The following is a 15,578-nucleotide window of genomic DNA, read 5'->3' as shown; positions in this document are numbered from 1 at the left end:
TCCTTGACAAAGGACCCATCCACCGAAGGCGCAACCCAGCCAGGCGGGGGCTTTGGCCATGGCTTTGCTTGTTTCACCGCTGTAGCTGAACAGCAAGGCTCTCCGATGGTCATTTTTCCTTTAATAATGTCCTCTATTCCATACTTTTGTACGTGAGTGTATGAGCTTAAGTAGTTGCACAAGAAAATTCTTGATATTTCTGTAGATGGTGTCGACTTGCCATGAAGTTCTTCGTTCCGTAAACTCCATATCCGCCATAGAAGCATGATTATCATTGCTCTAACTTCTTCTTTTTGGACTGATAGAATACTGAACATCCATTCTTGGCCTGTCTCCAACATCAATTCCTTTCCCGGCAGAGGCCAAACCTGGCACATCTCATCCCACAACTCCACTGACCTGGGGCAGGTGATCAAAGCATGAAACAAACTGTCATTTGCCTCCCCACACAACCGACAGGTAGCAGAAATAGGGATATGGTGGCGTGCTTTGCATGCGTTAGTAGGCAAGGCATCAACAATCACACGCCATGCAAAATGTCTCATCTTGCTCGGAACTTTGGCCTGCCATACAAGATTCCAGTGCGGACGATCTCCCTCAGGGCGAGAGCTGCATGCCCCCGCTGCATGAACTTGCACATGATTCTGCATGGCCAACTGGTAGACCGACTTGACCTTGTCCAAACTTCCCGGGAAACCAGGCGATGAAATCATCTTCCTGTCTTGGAGAAGTTCGGATCCTGTTAATGTACTCCACATCAGCTGGCCCAAAACATTTATTAAGTAACTCTGTGTCCCACGTTCCATTCACTCTAATGAAATCTGAAACTCTGTTTAACCGGCATCTTCCTTTCTGCGATATTGGCCTCAACGATGGTCCTCTTGGGATCCAGGGGTCTCTCCAAACTCTGATACGGGTTCCATTACCAACTCGCCAAATCATACCTCTTTTCACTAGTTCCAACCCATGCTCAATTCCTCGCCAAACCACTGACGCATTACCGGAAAACACCGTGTCTACCAAGTTCCCCATGGGATAATATTTTGCACGTAAAAGCCTTGCAACCAGGCTTTCTGGATTTGTAATTAGTCTCCAGGCTTGCTTTGCCAAAAGAGCTTGATTAAAGGCTCTCATATCTCTGAAGCCCATTCCTCCCATGGATTTTGGTAGAACCATTTTGTCCCAAGCTAGCCAAGCCATCTTTCTTTTTCCTTCCTCCACACCCCACCAATATTGCCTGATTAGACGGTTTAGGTCATCACATACCGTCATAGGCAACTTAAACACGCTCATGACATAGGTAGGGATCGCTTGCGCCACTGCCTTTATTAGGATCTCCTTACTTGCCATGGACATATATCTTTCACTCCAATCTACTAGTCTCTTTAGTAATTTTGCAAGTAGAGATTGTAACAAACCTTTACTCATTCTGCCTTCTGGAACTGGTAGACCCAAATACTTTGGCTCAAATACTTCCTACGGGATATCCAATATGTTTTTAATTTCATTCGAGGTTACCTCCTCACAATTATTGGCAAATAAGATGGAACACTTGACCGGGTTAATAAGTTGCCCCGTCGCAATTGCATACATGTTCAACACCTCTTTGACAATCATAGCTTGGTCTGGTCTCGCACAAAAAAATAGGAGAGTGTCATCTACAAACAAAAGATGTGAAATCATCGGAGCCCTTCTGCAAATTTTCAGAGCCTCTAATCCATCCTCTCTCATGGCTTTGTGGAGCAACACCGACAAAGCATCAGCCACAAATAAGAAGAGGAATGGTGACAATGGGTCCCCCTGACGGAGACCTCTAGTGGGGGTAAATTGCTCCAATAACTTTCCATTAAACATCACAGAATACTTGACTGATTTAACACATACCATAATACGATTCACCCATGAAGAAGAAAAGCCCCATTTGAGAAGAGCTTGTTCTAGGAAATCCCAATCCACACGGTCATAAGCCTTTGAGAGATCTAATTTGTAAGCACAATAAGATTGGTCCAGAACAGAAGTTTGAATATGATGAAGGCACTCAAAGGCTATAATTGTATTGTCAGTTATCAATCTCCCTGGGATAAAAGCGCTTCGATTTTCTGAAATGAGGTCTGTCAATAACGGCTGGAGCCGGTTAACCAAACACTTCGAAACCACCTTATAAATTATGTTACACAAACTTATTGGTCTAAAATCCTTAGGATCAACTGGTGAAGATACCTTAGGGATCAAGACAATAGTTGTATCGTTCACTCCTGGTGGCATGGAGCCTCAATGAAAGAATTCCAACACCGCTGCTGTAATATCCCCCTTTAGCACTTGCCAATTCCTTTGAAAAAAGCGGGCTGGGAAGCCATCTGGCCCCGGTGCTTTTATTGGGCCAATCTGGAACAGCGCATCAGCCACTTCTTTCTCAGTGAAGTTAGCATCCAGATTTTCGTTCATCTGTTGTGTTACCTTTGTCTCTATGCACCCTAGTAGGGCTTCTGAGTTCAAGGTAGGGTCTTTGGTATACAATTCCTGAAAACAGGAACGCATCATGAGTTCCATAGCAGTAGGGGATGAGGTCCAAGAGCCATCCTCCTTACGAAGGCGCCGGATCATGTTTTTCCTTGCCCTCCAAACCGCCTTCCTATGAAAGTATTCAGTGTTCCGGTCACCTTTTTTTAGCCATGTGATCCTTGATCTTTGAAGCCACATCATCTCCTCCCTATAGAGAAGCTCATCCAGCACATACATCTTTTCCTTGATGACAACCCTTTCAGCATTATTAATCTGCAACTCTTCAAGCTCCGAGCGCAGTTTCTCAATCTGTTTTGATACATGCCCAAAGTGGTCCTTACTCCACTTGCACAAATCTTGCATCACATCTTTCAGATTCATCACAACCTCACCCAGATTATGGGCTTTCCTTTTATTCCATGATTTGGCAATTATGTCCGGTAGTGCAGCATGTCTTTCCCACATAATCTCGTAGCGACCGCCGTTGCGTCGACGTTTGTCTTGCTCCATCGCCTCCACTTCTAGTAGAAGTGGGAAGTGGTCTGAAGCAGGCGATGCCAAGTGTTTCACTCTGGCATTTGGGAAGAGACCCCTCCACGCCTCATCAGCACACACTCTGTCGAGTCTCACCTGTACATTCCTTGCTGCATATTGATTATTGTTGTATGTAAAGGGCATACCAGTGAAACCAAGGTCCAGTAGTTCACATAGCTGAAGACAGTCCCTAAACGCCTCCATTTGGGTTGGGTTTCGGGTAGAGCTAGAGAGATGCTCATGTTGCCACATGCATTCGTTAAAGTCTCCGCTCACCATCCATGGCTCACTTGACACTCCTCTTAATCTGGTAAGGTGATCCCACATGTATCTTCTGTTCTCTACTCTCGGTTCTCCGTACACAGAAGTTGCCCTCTATTGTTTATCCACTTCCGAGTCATATACCCGTACATCAATGAATCTTTGACATGCTTCCAGTACTATGACTTGTAAGGAATCGTCCCAGAACAAACCAAGTCCATCACTTTTCCCATCAGCATCCACTCCACGAAAACCACGTAGTCCGAGTCTCCATTTGATCGTTTCCACTTTCACCGCAGTCTGTCTCATCTCACACAGGAAGACGAGCTTGGGGTGGTTGGCCCTAGAGAGGGCCAACAGGTCTCGAACTGTCCGGCGGTTCCCCACCCCCCGGCAGTTCCACACTAGGTGATTCATTGCTCCCGGCGGCACCCAACGATTGGGTCCGCCGATAAAATTGTGTTGTTTTCGCTGAGACTATCCACCTTCGCACGCTTGCTGTCCTGACTGCTGGTAGGGGACTGAATCTCCTCTCCCTCCACATGTGGTTTGTTCGTTAGAAGCAAAGGAAGGGATGATTATTCCTTTCCAGAGACATTGGCATTCGTGCTTCCATCCATGTTCAACCTTTTCCTAGCATTTTTCTCACTGTCCACACCATGGGTGTTCTGCTTCTTAATAGGGCTAGTAGTTGTATCCATCAATTCAACATCTTTCTTGCTGACTCCCTGGCCTCCAACATGAGAGGCCTCCTTATATGTGTTCCCTGCACCACCGTTCTTTGCTTCACGGGAGTAATTTGGTGGATCAGCATATAGCCAATCCCCAAACTTTAAATCTTTTGGTTCATATACACCACTCCCACACTCCTTGTAATCATGCCCAACTCTGCCACAAAATTTACAGAATTTTGCCAGCTTCTCATATCTGACCGCAAATACTTGATGCTCTTTCCCTCTGATTATACTGAAGAATTTGGTCAGAGGTTCCCGGACATCATGTCTGACTCTTACTCTGATGTAATCCCCACGGACATTGCCTTGCATCCTCACCTCCAGCACCTTGCCTGCTCCTTTGATTAATTTCTCTACAAGTTCCCTCTTGCAGTACCCATCGGGTAGTTTGTGAATCTGCAGCCAGATTGGCATATAGACAATCTCCACCTCCTCAGCCTTACTGAATCCGTCATATGGCTGCAAGAGGACTGCCATGTTCCTGAAGAGCCAAGGTCCCCTCTCCATAATTCTCTCCCAGTCGCCGAGGCGCGAGGCTTGGATCACGAAGAGGTTAGTACCGACAGGGCGGAAGCGAACCACCTGCGCTGTATTCCATGCTGCGCTCATATCCTTGAAAAAGGCGGCATGGCTGAAATTTTTGTCCGTATGAACCCTAGCTAGGGCCAGCCAACGTACGCTTTCATTGATTTCCGAATCCTCCTCGTCGATCACGACTCACGAGGTCATCAAAGCTTTCTCCATTCAGGTCGAGTTGATTGAAGAAGTCATCAGGATTGCTAGGGTTCGTCCCCCTAGCACCACCGCTTGTCGCCGACTGGGCGTCAGATGCAGTCGCCATCTTCCAGGGAGCGGATGTCTGGACGACACGTGGCCGATGAGGCGTCCACGAACATGGTGGGGACTCCGGCGGCGATGCGATCGCCTCGGAGGAAGGAAAACCCTAGTCGCTTGCTAGGGGAAAAAAATCTTATTATTACCTTCTTAGCTTTGCACTGCATATGACTGTCTGGAACTTGCCCGAGCACCTTGGAGGTTGCTGCATGATTTCGCAGGAATCAATGCTTGTAAACGTTGTTTTTACCATGAACAACGTGACTGTAATGGGGAGGCACATGGAATTGCTTGGATGCTGACCTCTCTCGAGGTGGGATGAAAGGTCGAAATTTAGCAAAAGGATGCGATCACCTGACCACAGGAACACATCAGAGTACGCGGGAAGGTTAACAAGTTGTATGTTTTCGATTGAAATTTTTAAAATTCATAATTCGTTTGAATACTTTTGGATGGATTTTTTTTAAATCTGAGATTTACCCAGAAAACGGTTCTTCCAGCCCATCCCGGAAAAATCATCAGTATATCAGAAAAAAAAACCTTGGGTAGGATGTCATGTGTGCGTCTAATCCGCCGGATCATCTGTGCCCCCATGACATTGTTAGTTGAACGGGAAATCCTAGTGGCAGTGACCACATCTTTTGGGAAACACACATAATATTCTCCAGTTTATGTCGTGCATGGCCTGACAATAGTAGACTCTGAAATACACTGTTGTAATTATAATAAGTAGAAACATACCTCCAGAATTATTGTGCTGGATCAGCCTCAGCCTGCCTTGATCTTGTTTTGGAAGCCGCATACCTCCAGAATACTTGTTCTCCAGCCCCAACCTGTCATGGCCATCCTTCCTGTCGGGGATATACCCCATGGCGCAACCCGGCTGGAAGTATAACCCGGCCGGACTGGACGACTCACTAAGTGACCCGCCCAAGCCTGCGACTCATGGATGACCCGGCGAGTGGGTCAGAGGAACGACAAGACCCGGTGGCCCGGAAGACGGTTTATGAAAGGCCGGATCATGTTATGGTGGGCCGGTTTATGAGGAAAGCACAAGGAATATTTTCCTACAAAAGAAGCAAGACTAGGACTCCACTTGTAATAGAGTAATCTTAATCCAACTAAAACTAGTCATGTAAACCGCCCCTTCAACATATATAAGGAGGGGCAGACCTCCCCAAAAGGGGGACAAGGAATAAGAAACAATCTTTAGGGCTAGACACAAAGAGCCGGCTTACCGGCGACTCCCTCATGATCATAATGAGACCTAGCCACAAACAGCATGTAGGGTTATTACCGGATGATGTTTCCCGGGGTCCGAAGCTGTCTAAATTCTTGTCTTGTGTGTTGATCTGTCCCGCGTCTCTCGTCCCGACCAACCCCTCTCAAGCTACCATATAAATGTGTTGGCCTCGCGACTAAGTCCTCACACTAGGACATCCGACGTGACAATTCCATGACACTTCCCGTTCTTCCGCCTCTGCTACAGTCCCCCTTCTCAGCATCTCCTTCGTGACAATGACCATGGGGCTTAGATTCAGAAACTTCTTAGATTCCTTAACGAGGCAGGCAAAAGTATTGACAGGCTCCATGTCTTTTCCGTCATGTACCTCTTTTGTTTTAGCAATGCCCTCATCTATCACTACCGGAATAGGGCACTGTGCCGACGACCGAATGTATGCTGACGGCCACCGTCGGCCTAGTCCGTGCTATGCCGGCAGCCATGGCCAGGCTGTCGGGCTAGCCAGACCTATGCCGACGGTCGCCGTCGGCACAGAAGCACCGTCGGCCTAGTTGTAAGTACGCCTACAGCTGCCATCGGCATACATGGGCCGTCGGCATAGCAGTGGACCCGACGATCCCTGTCGTGACAGGAGACTAACGACGTTCAATCTATGCCGACAGCTGAGACAAGCGGCCGGCGGCATAGATTTGCATGCCACGTCATCGATCCGGAGCGCACCGACCAACAACTATGCCGACGGCTGCCGTCAGCATAGACGCCACATCCTCGATCTGTGGCGCGCCGGCCACCTAACCCTGCTGCAGCTATGCCGACGACAGTGTCGTCGGCATAGTTTTTTTTGCATAGTTATACCCCTGCCACTACTTATATGTTTTTTATGTATTATTATTTGATTGACTTACATGTACCATGTGTAAATATAAACATACATACATTATTTATCGATTTGGTGAAATGTTTTCCATAGATTATGAATATATATGTAGTTTTTATTTTTTTCGAGTACGTTAATAATGTACCGTCATGTTATTTTGAATATATGTCCTTATATTTTAATAAATTCAAAAATAGATATGTGCCGACAGAAGTGTTATGGCGGTTGCAAAACACCCCGCACACGTCTCCAGAGTGTGACCCCCTCACGTCCGGGGTGTGGCCCCCCTCACGGACGACGGCGCCGCCGGCACGTTGAGTGGGGAAACAGCCGCATCGGGTCTATATGGAGGGGACGTTGCTCCCAGTTGTTTCTATGTGCTGACCTACCATACCTAGGTGGTGTGGTGGCATGTCTGACCAGGCGGCACGCGTCTCCGGGGTGTGGCCCCCCTCACGGACGGCGCCGCCACCGACATCTGGAGGGAGGAAACAGCCGCATCGGGTCTATATGCAGGGGACGTTGCTCCCAGTTGTTTCTATGGGTTGACTTACCACAACCGGGTGGTGTGGTGGCATGACTGAAGAGGCGGCACACGTCTCCGAGGAGTGGCCTCCTAACGGACGGCGTCGCCGCCGGCACCTGGAGGGGGGAAACGGCCGTGTCAGGTCTACATGGAGGGGATCTTGCTGTGGGTTTGGCCCAGACATTGCTCCCAAGTGTTCGTATGGCCTGACCTAACACAACCGGGTGGAGAGGTATACTGGTCAAAGCCCGTCTGTGGCATGTCAAAGGGCTAGATCTCATGGTCAAACGCTACAGAGTTAGGCGGGACGGGGGCCCTGGGGGTAGCAATCCACCAGATCGTCGCACCGGGCCCTCATACATGTCGTACGGTGTGGTGGCATGTCTGTAGAGGTGACACGCGTCTCTGGGGTGTGGCCCCCCTCACGGACGGCGCCGCCGCCATCACCTGGAGGGGGGAAACAGCCGCGTCGGGTCTACACGCACTAGTAGAAAATAGGGCTTTCGTTCAGGCCAGATAAGCCCATTAGTCCCGATTATGTCACGAACCAGGACCCATGGGGGCATTGGTCCCGGTTCGTGAGGCCAGGGGGCCTGCCGGGCCTCATGGGGGCATTGGTGCCGGTTCGTCTGGCCCCTTTGGTCCTGGTTGGTGGGACAAACTGGGACCAATGGGCCTCGCTCCTGGCCCACCACCATTGGTCCCGGTTGGTGGCTTGAACCGGGACCAAAGGGTGTCCTTTAGTCCCATTCAAGTTATGAACCAGGACCGATGGTGTGCCTATATATACCCCCTCGCCGGCGAGCAGAGCACTCCACACTGCTCTGTTTTTTCTGGCTGGCGAGGGAAGGGCTTTGTGGTGCTCTAGCTCACCTCCTATGCACATGAGGTGTTCGATGGAATGCCCGAGCCACACTACTTATGCTTTCTCCTCTCCAAGCTCGACCTCCAAGCTCTATTTTCCTCAATATTTGTCTACGTTTAGCGGCCCATCACATCCCGTCCCCGTCTTCACCACCGTCGATCGCCCGCGCCGATCACGTCGCAGGCACCACCGTGGTGAGCATCTTGTTCTTATCTTCTTAAAAAATTCTTACTTGTATGTTTAGATAGATACTTGTATAATTTTCTTACTTTTATTATTGCTTCTTATTATATAGTGCGATGGTTTTGGTATCTGCCCCCGTCGGCCCTCGTCTTGTCTATGATTTGGATGTGCTATATATTATCTTTTATGACTATTTGGTTCATTTATTGTTTATGACAATTATGCCGACCAACGTGACATAGATTTTATTTATCTAGGAGGTATGTGAACCGTAAATTCCAACCGACCCTATTGTTGAGAGGTTAAATTTAGTTGAAGAAGAAAACAATTTCTTGAAGGAAAAATAAAAAAATTGAGGAGGAGAAGATGATATTGGAGTTGCATGTTGCGGATGTCGTCGATGATCACAAGATCAAGATGGATGCAATGCGCTTGAAGATTAGAAAGATTAGAAAATATGCCATTCATACCGAGGCTTGGTATCATTATGTCATTGGCTCAATTGTTATCTTGGTTGCGATTATGATCGCATTTGTTTTCGCATTGAAATGTTTTATATAGTTTCAATGTATGGTTTAATTAATTAGATGCTCTGGAGAGCTATATGTCGTTTAATGAGAACTATATATGCATGTACTTTGGTTTTAATGTGATGATGAACTTATATTAATTTTGTCACTTAATTATCTATTCATGATGTTCTGTAATGGTTTTTGACACACTTAATTATATATAATGCACGCAGATGAACCGGCAAAGGATGTATGGTGACAGACACACCTCGAAGTACATTAAGGGCGTGCATGATTTTCTTGAAGTGGCTGAGGCAAACAAGCAGAATGGTTTTATGTGTTGTCCATGCCCTATATGTGGGAATACGAAGTCTTACTCTGACTCAAAAACCATTCACACCCACCTACTTTATAAGGGTTTCATGCCACACTATAATGTTTGGACCAATCACGGAGAAATAGGGGTTATGATGGAAGACAGCGAAGAAGAAGAGGACGATGACAACTATGTGCCCCGTGAATACGGTGATGCTGCAATGGGGAAAGCTGTTGAAGATCAAGAGGAACCAGACGATGTGCCCGATGATGATCGCCGTCGGGTCATTGTTGATGCAAGGAGAAAATGCGAAAGTGAAAAGGAGAAGCTGAAGTTCGAAGGATCACAAAAAAGGTTTGTACCCCAATTGCGAAGATGGCAACAGAAAGCTCGATACCGTACTGGAATTGCTGAAGTGGAAGGCAGAGAATGGTGTGCCTAACAAAGGATTTGAAAAGCTACTGAAAATATTTAAGAAGAAATTTCCAAAGGATAACGAATTGACTGACGGTATGTACAATAGCTTTTCAAATCCTTTGATGCATACAACCGGTACCAAAGCTACTAAAAATATTGAAGAAGCTTCTTTGGTGTGCCCCGTCGGCATCAAATCACACCAATGTACCGGTACCAAATCCTTTTCAATAGCTTTTCAAATCCTTTTATACCACGAACCGGTATCAATGCCCTCCTTTGATACCGGTTGGTGCCACCAACCGGAACCAAAGGCCTCTGTTTCCTGCCCTTTGGGCTGCTGAAAGTAGACCTTTGGTACCGGTTGGTGGCACGAACCGGTACCAATGCCCTGGGTATATAAGAAAACAATTAGCAGTTTCGACGAAATCTACCACTTCTTCTACCCGGCCCCCCTGCTCCTCCCCGTCACCGTCGCCGCCCGACGCCCCTGCTCCACCTTGTCGTCGTCGCCGCCGCCGACGCTGTCAGGCTGCTCGCCGTCGCCGTGGCCGTCGCTACCAACGCCCCTGCCCCGTGCTCCTCCTCGTCGTTGTCGCTGCCCGACACCCCTGGTCCACCTTACCATTGCCGCCACCACCACCGCTGTCAGGCTGCTCGCGGTCGCCGCCGCCACCACCGCCGATGCCCCTGCCTGCCCCGATGCACCGCCCATCGTGCCCTGCCGCCCCCTGTGAGCAAGCCTGCTCCCGCGCCCTTCCCCTGTCCCGTGCGCGCCCCTGCGCCCATGCCCATGCCCCGCCGGCGCCGGCGCCGGCGCCGTGCCCCTGCTCAATTTTTTTTGTTATATATAGATGTTATTTTTCTGTTATATATAGATGTTGTTAGATGTTTCTGTATATATATGGAAACTTGGTCAATTTTTTCTGTAGTAGATGATGATGATATATATGATGATATATGAAAACTAGCTTGGTCAATTTTTTGTACTAGATGATATATATATATGATATATGATATATGAAAACTTTTTTAGATGTATATATATGATGATGATGATGTAATTTTATTCGATGATATATGATGATGCAATTTTTTCGGTATATATACCCCCTGCTTTGGGCAAGGCATTGGGCAAGGCATGTTCAACTGGCGCTCAAGATTGATACCTGATCCTCCACTCCGCTGGGGCGGTTTACCCTTACGACGCTGACCATTATCCTGCGCATTGGTGTTATCCACAAAATCCAAACTATTCTCCGCTTTATGCTTACCATTGCCCGTCGGGTTATGCTGCTGCCCTTTGGTGTTGCCGCCCTTCTTTCCCTTCTTCGGCTTTTCCTCATCAGACTCGGAATCCTTGGTACTATCAGAGTCGGCATACTTAACCAAAGCTTCCATAAGTGTTCCCATGTCATTGCAGTGATGCTAGAGCCGTCCCAACTTCAACTTCAGAGGCTGAACCGGCAATTGCCCTCCAATGTTAAGACTGTTGTATTGGCATTGATGCGATCTGATGAATATAAGATTTCTGAAACCCGGCGCACCCAATGGGTTGTCGATTCACCTTCTCCTTGAACACAGGAAGCTAAGTCCACAATCGACATAGACTGCTTGCACGTGTCCTTGAAATTCATGATAAACCGGTTCTTTAACTCGGCCCATGACCCAATGGAGTTAAATGGCAAACTTTTTAACCAAGTACGGGTTGTTCCTTCTAGCATCATGGTGAAGTATTTAGCACATACCGCCTCATCCACATCCAGCATCTCTATTGCCATCTCATAGCTTTCGATCCATGACTCGGGGTATAAATCTGCAGTGTAATTGGGCACCTTACGAGGACCCTTGAAATCCTTGGGCAGCCGTACATTGCGTAGAGCTGGGGTGAGACACGGCACCCCCAAAAAACTGAAAACAACCACTGGTTCCACTGAAGTTGTAGCACGAACCAGAGTATGTTGACGCGCCGCATCCCGCGCAGCTAAACTCGGCTTCTCGACGTGCTCTGCCCTGGTTTACTACATCCTGTGCATCAGCTCTCCCCCCTGTCGGGTTAGGCCTGCGGGGAGGATTATGGTTCCGACCACTGCTTGACACAGTCGGTTCCTCAACATGCCTGCTGTAACTCCGGCTCGGGCGAGGGGTAGAATGAATCTTGTCCCGACTATACGAATAAGCCTGCTGCTGAACCATTGCTGTTTGGAGGAGATCTTTGGCCCGCCGTGTCTCAACCGCTGCCGGAGAATCGCTTTCTATTGGAATAGCTGCCAATCGTGACTCGGCGGCAATCATGTTATCCAAAGGGGTAGGAAAATGACCCAGCGGTGCTGGCACGTACTGACGCGGATCATGGTTCTGTCGAGGCTGGTCCATCATCCGTGGCTGATCCGGCGCTCCTGTCCCAGGTGCTTCAACCTGATTTACCGTTGCCGGGTTACTAGTTCCCGCTCCTGGCGTGCTAAAGAGGTTCCTTGCTTCATAAACCGGCGGTAGACGAGATTGGTGCATCCTCCTCATCACGTCGTTTGAAACGTTCTGATCCTGCATGAGCCGGTAAGATTCGGCTGTTGGAAATATGCCCTAGAGGCAATAATAAATTAGTTATTATTATATTTCCTTGTTCATGATAATCGTTTATTATCCATGCTATAATTGTATTGATAGGAAACTCAGATACATGTGAGGATACATAGACAACACCATGTCCCTAGTAAGCCTCTAATTGACTAGCTCGTTGATCAATAGATGGTTACAGTTTCCTGACCATGGACATTGGATGTCATTGATAACGGGATCACATCATTAGGAGAATGATGTGATGGACAAGACCCAATCCTAAGCCTAGCACAAGGATCGTGTAGTTCGTATGCTAAAGCTTTTCTAATGTCAAGTATCATTTCCTTAGACCATGAGATTGTGCAACTCCCGGATACCGTAGGAATGCTTTGGGTGTACCAAACGCCACAACGTAACTGGGTGGCTATAAAGGTGCACTATAGGTATCTCCGAAAGTGTCTGTTGGGTTGGCACGAATCGAGACTGGGATTTGTCACTCCGTGTAAACGGAGAGGTATCTCTGGGCCCACTCGGTAGGACATCATCATAATGTGCACAATGTGACCAAGGGGTTGATCACGAGATGATGTGTTAGGGAACGAGTAAAGAGACTTGCCGGTAACGAGATTGAACTAGGTATCGGCATACCGACGATCGAATCTCGGGCAAGTACAATACCGTTAGACAAAGGGAATTGTATACGTGATCGATTGAGTCCTTGACATCGTGGTTCATCCGATGAGATCATCGTGGAACATGTGGGAGCCAACATGGGTATCCAGATCCCGCTGTTGGTTATTGACCGGAGAACGTCTCGGTCATGTCTGCATGATTCCCGAACCCGTAGGGTCTACACACTTAAGGTTCGATGACGCTAGGGTTATAAAGGAAGTTTGTATGTGGTTACCGAATGTTGTTCGGAGTCCCGGATGAGATCCCGGACGTCACGAGGAGTTCCGGAATGGTCCGGAGGTAAAGATTTATATATGGGAAGTCCTGTTTTGGTCACCGGAAAAGTTTCGGGTTTTTCCGGTAACGTACCGGGACCACCGGGAGGGTCCCGGGGGTCCACCAAGTGGGGCCACCAACCCCGGAGGGCAGCATGGGCCAAGTGTGGGAGGGAACCAGCCCCAGGTGGGCTGGTGCGCCCCCCACAAGGGGCCCAAGGCGCAAGGGAGAGTGGGAGGGGGCAAACCCTAGGGCAGATGGGCCCTAAGGCCCACCCCAGGCGCGCCTCCCCTCTCTCCCCCTCTGGCCGCCACCCAGATGGCATCTGGGGGCTGACTCCACCCTTGGGGAGGGAACCCTAGAGGGGGCGCAGGCCCCTCCCCTTCCCCTATAAATACTTGAGGCCTGGGGGCTACCCAACACATGAGTTTCTCCCTCTATTGGCGCAGCCCTACCTCTCTTACTCCTCCTCTTTCGCGGTGCTTGGCGAAGCCCTGCTGGACTACCACGCTCCTCCATCACCACCACGCCGTTGTGCTGCTGCTGGATGGAGTCTTCCTCAACCTCTCCCTCTCTCCTTGCTGGATCAAGGCGTGGGAGACGTCACCGGGCTGTACGTGTGTTGAACGCGGAGGTGCCGTCCGTTCGGCACTAGGATCTTCGGTGATTTGGATCACGACGAGTACGACTTCTTCAACCCCGTTCTCTTGAACGCTTCCGCTTAGCGATCTACAAGGGTATGTAGATGCACTCTCCTTCCCCTCGTTGCTGGTTTCTCCATAGATAGATCTTGGTGATTCGTAGGAAATTTTTTGAATTTCTGCTACGTTCCCCAACATCGGCATGAATTCGCTGCGCCTGAGCATCCAAAGTGGCCCGCTCCGTAGCCATCCTAGTTTCCTCAGCAGCCATGTCCTCCTTAGCCTGAGCTATCTGGTCTCATAATTTCCTGACTTCCGCGTTATGCTGATCTGCATTATCCGGGTTAACTTCCGTGGTCAACAATGTTGCCAAAGTGTCCAGTAAACCGGACAGAACTTGAGCCAACTGGCGCACAGGGCCTCCTGCCCCGGCTGCCGATCCAGAAATCATTGCCGCCGCAGCTAAGGAGTGCGGTGCAGGCTGCGTACCGGCCTTGAAGATCGCAATCCGGTTTGGTGGTTCAAGGGGATCCAGAATACTGTCGCCATCGGAACAGCCCCCAAACCGGCCATCTGGCATTATGTACAATGACTCGGTCTCCCCGGTGGATGACTCGCCATCTGAATAGACCGTCGTCTCACCGTCGGATACCGGTTCAGATTCTGCACCATGGATGAATCCTACGAACACACGCTTCATGGCGGGCTGAACCCGGGCAGGGCTTGCACGCTGAGCCATCTCGATGAGGTCGGCGCAGATGTCCGGCTCAGGTCCCGTTTCGCTGATCTTGCCGATGAAGACATGAATTCCTCTGAAGGGGACCCGGTACCCGTACTCGATTGAGCCGGCGTCGGGGCCCCAGCCTGCGTCGTCGATGTAGAGCTTGCCGCGACGACTCTTGGTCATCCGGCCCACTGCATATCCCTTGAGCCCTTCGAACTTGCCCTCTAAGAACTTGAAACCATCATGCGATAGCCCCACGGTGGGCGCCAACTGTCGTGGAATTAACACGTCAGATGTCCTAACATAAGGACTTAGTTGTGGAGCCATCGCAATGAGATTAGCTTAAAGGGTTAAACCGGACAAAGGACACCGGGAGTTTATACTGGTTCGGCCCTTGCGGTGAAGGTAAAAGCCTACGATCCAGTTGTGGTGGAATTGATGGGGTTCGATGACCAGGGAGCGAATCCGCTTTGCCTGGCTCTCGAGTTGTTGTGTGTTGTCCCTAAACCGTCGTCGGGTCCTCCCTTTATATACACAGGTTGACGCCCGTCAGTCTACAGAGTCCCGAGGCCGGTTCATAAACATGTCCGGCTCAGTATCTACTCTTTACTGTCTTACATTACAAGTTACACACCTATGGCGGTTTATATCTATGGGCCCTAACCCGCCTCTGGGCTTTGGGTTCCTTTGTCAGGTATCCTCCATAAGTCGCCATCTTCTATAACTTCATGGGCTTCAATATTGGATAAACCGGCCCCTCCTGGGCGGTTTATACCCACCAGTTATATCCCCAACAGGAGGGGTTGGCTTCGAAATCCACGGTCAAATACTCCGGATTTGCAATATTTTAGAAGGATTTGAGAGGGGGGGAGAGGGGAAGAGAGGACGGCCGCAAGGCTCAGGGT

Source organism: Triticum dicoccoides, chromosome 1B (genome assembly GCF_002162155.2).
Source record: "Triticum dicoccoides isolate Atlit2015 ecotype Zavitan chromosome 1B, WEW_v2.0, whole genome shotgun sequence".
Taxonomy (NCBI): domain Eukaryota; kingdom Viridiplantae; phylum Streptophyta; class Magnoliopsida; order Poales; family Poaceae; genus Triticum; species Triticum dicoccoides.
The sequence above is the reverse complement of the archived record's forward strand: the minus strand, read 5'-3'. Positions refer to the sequence as shown.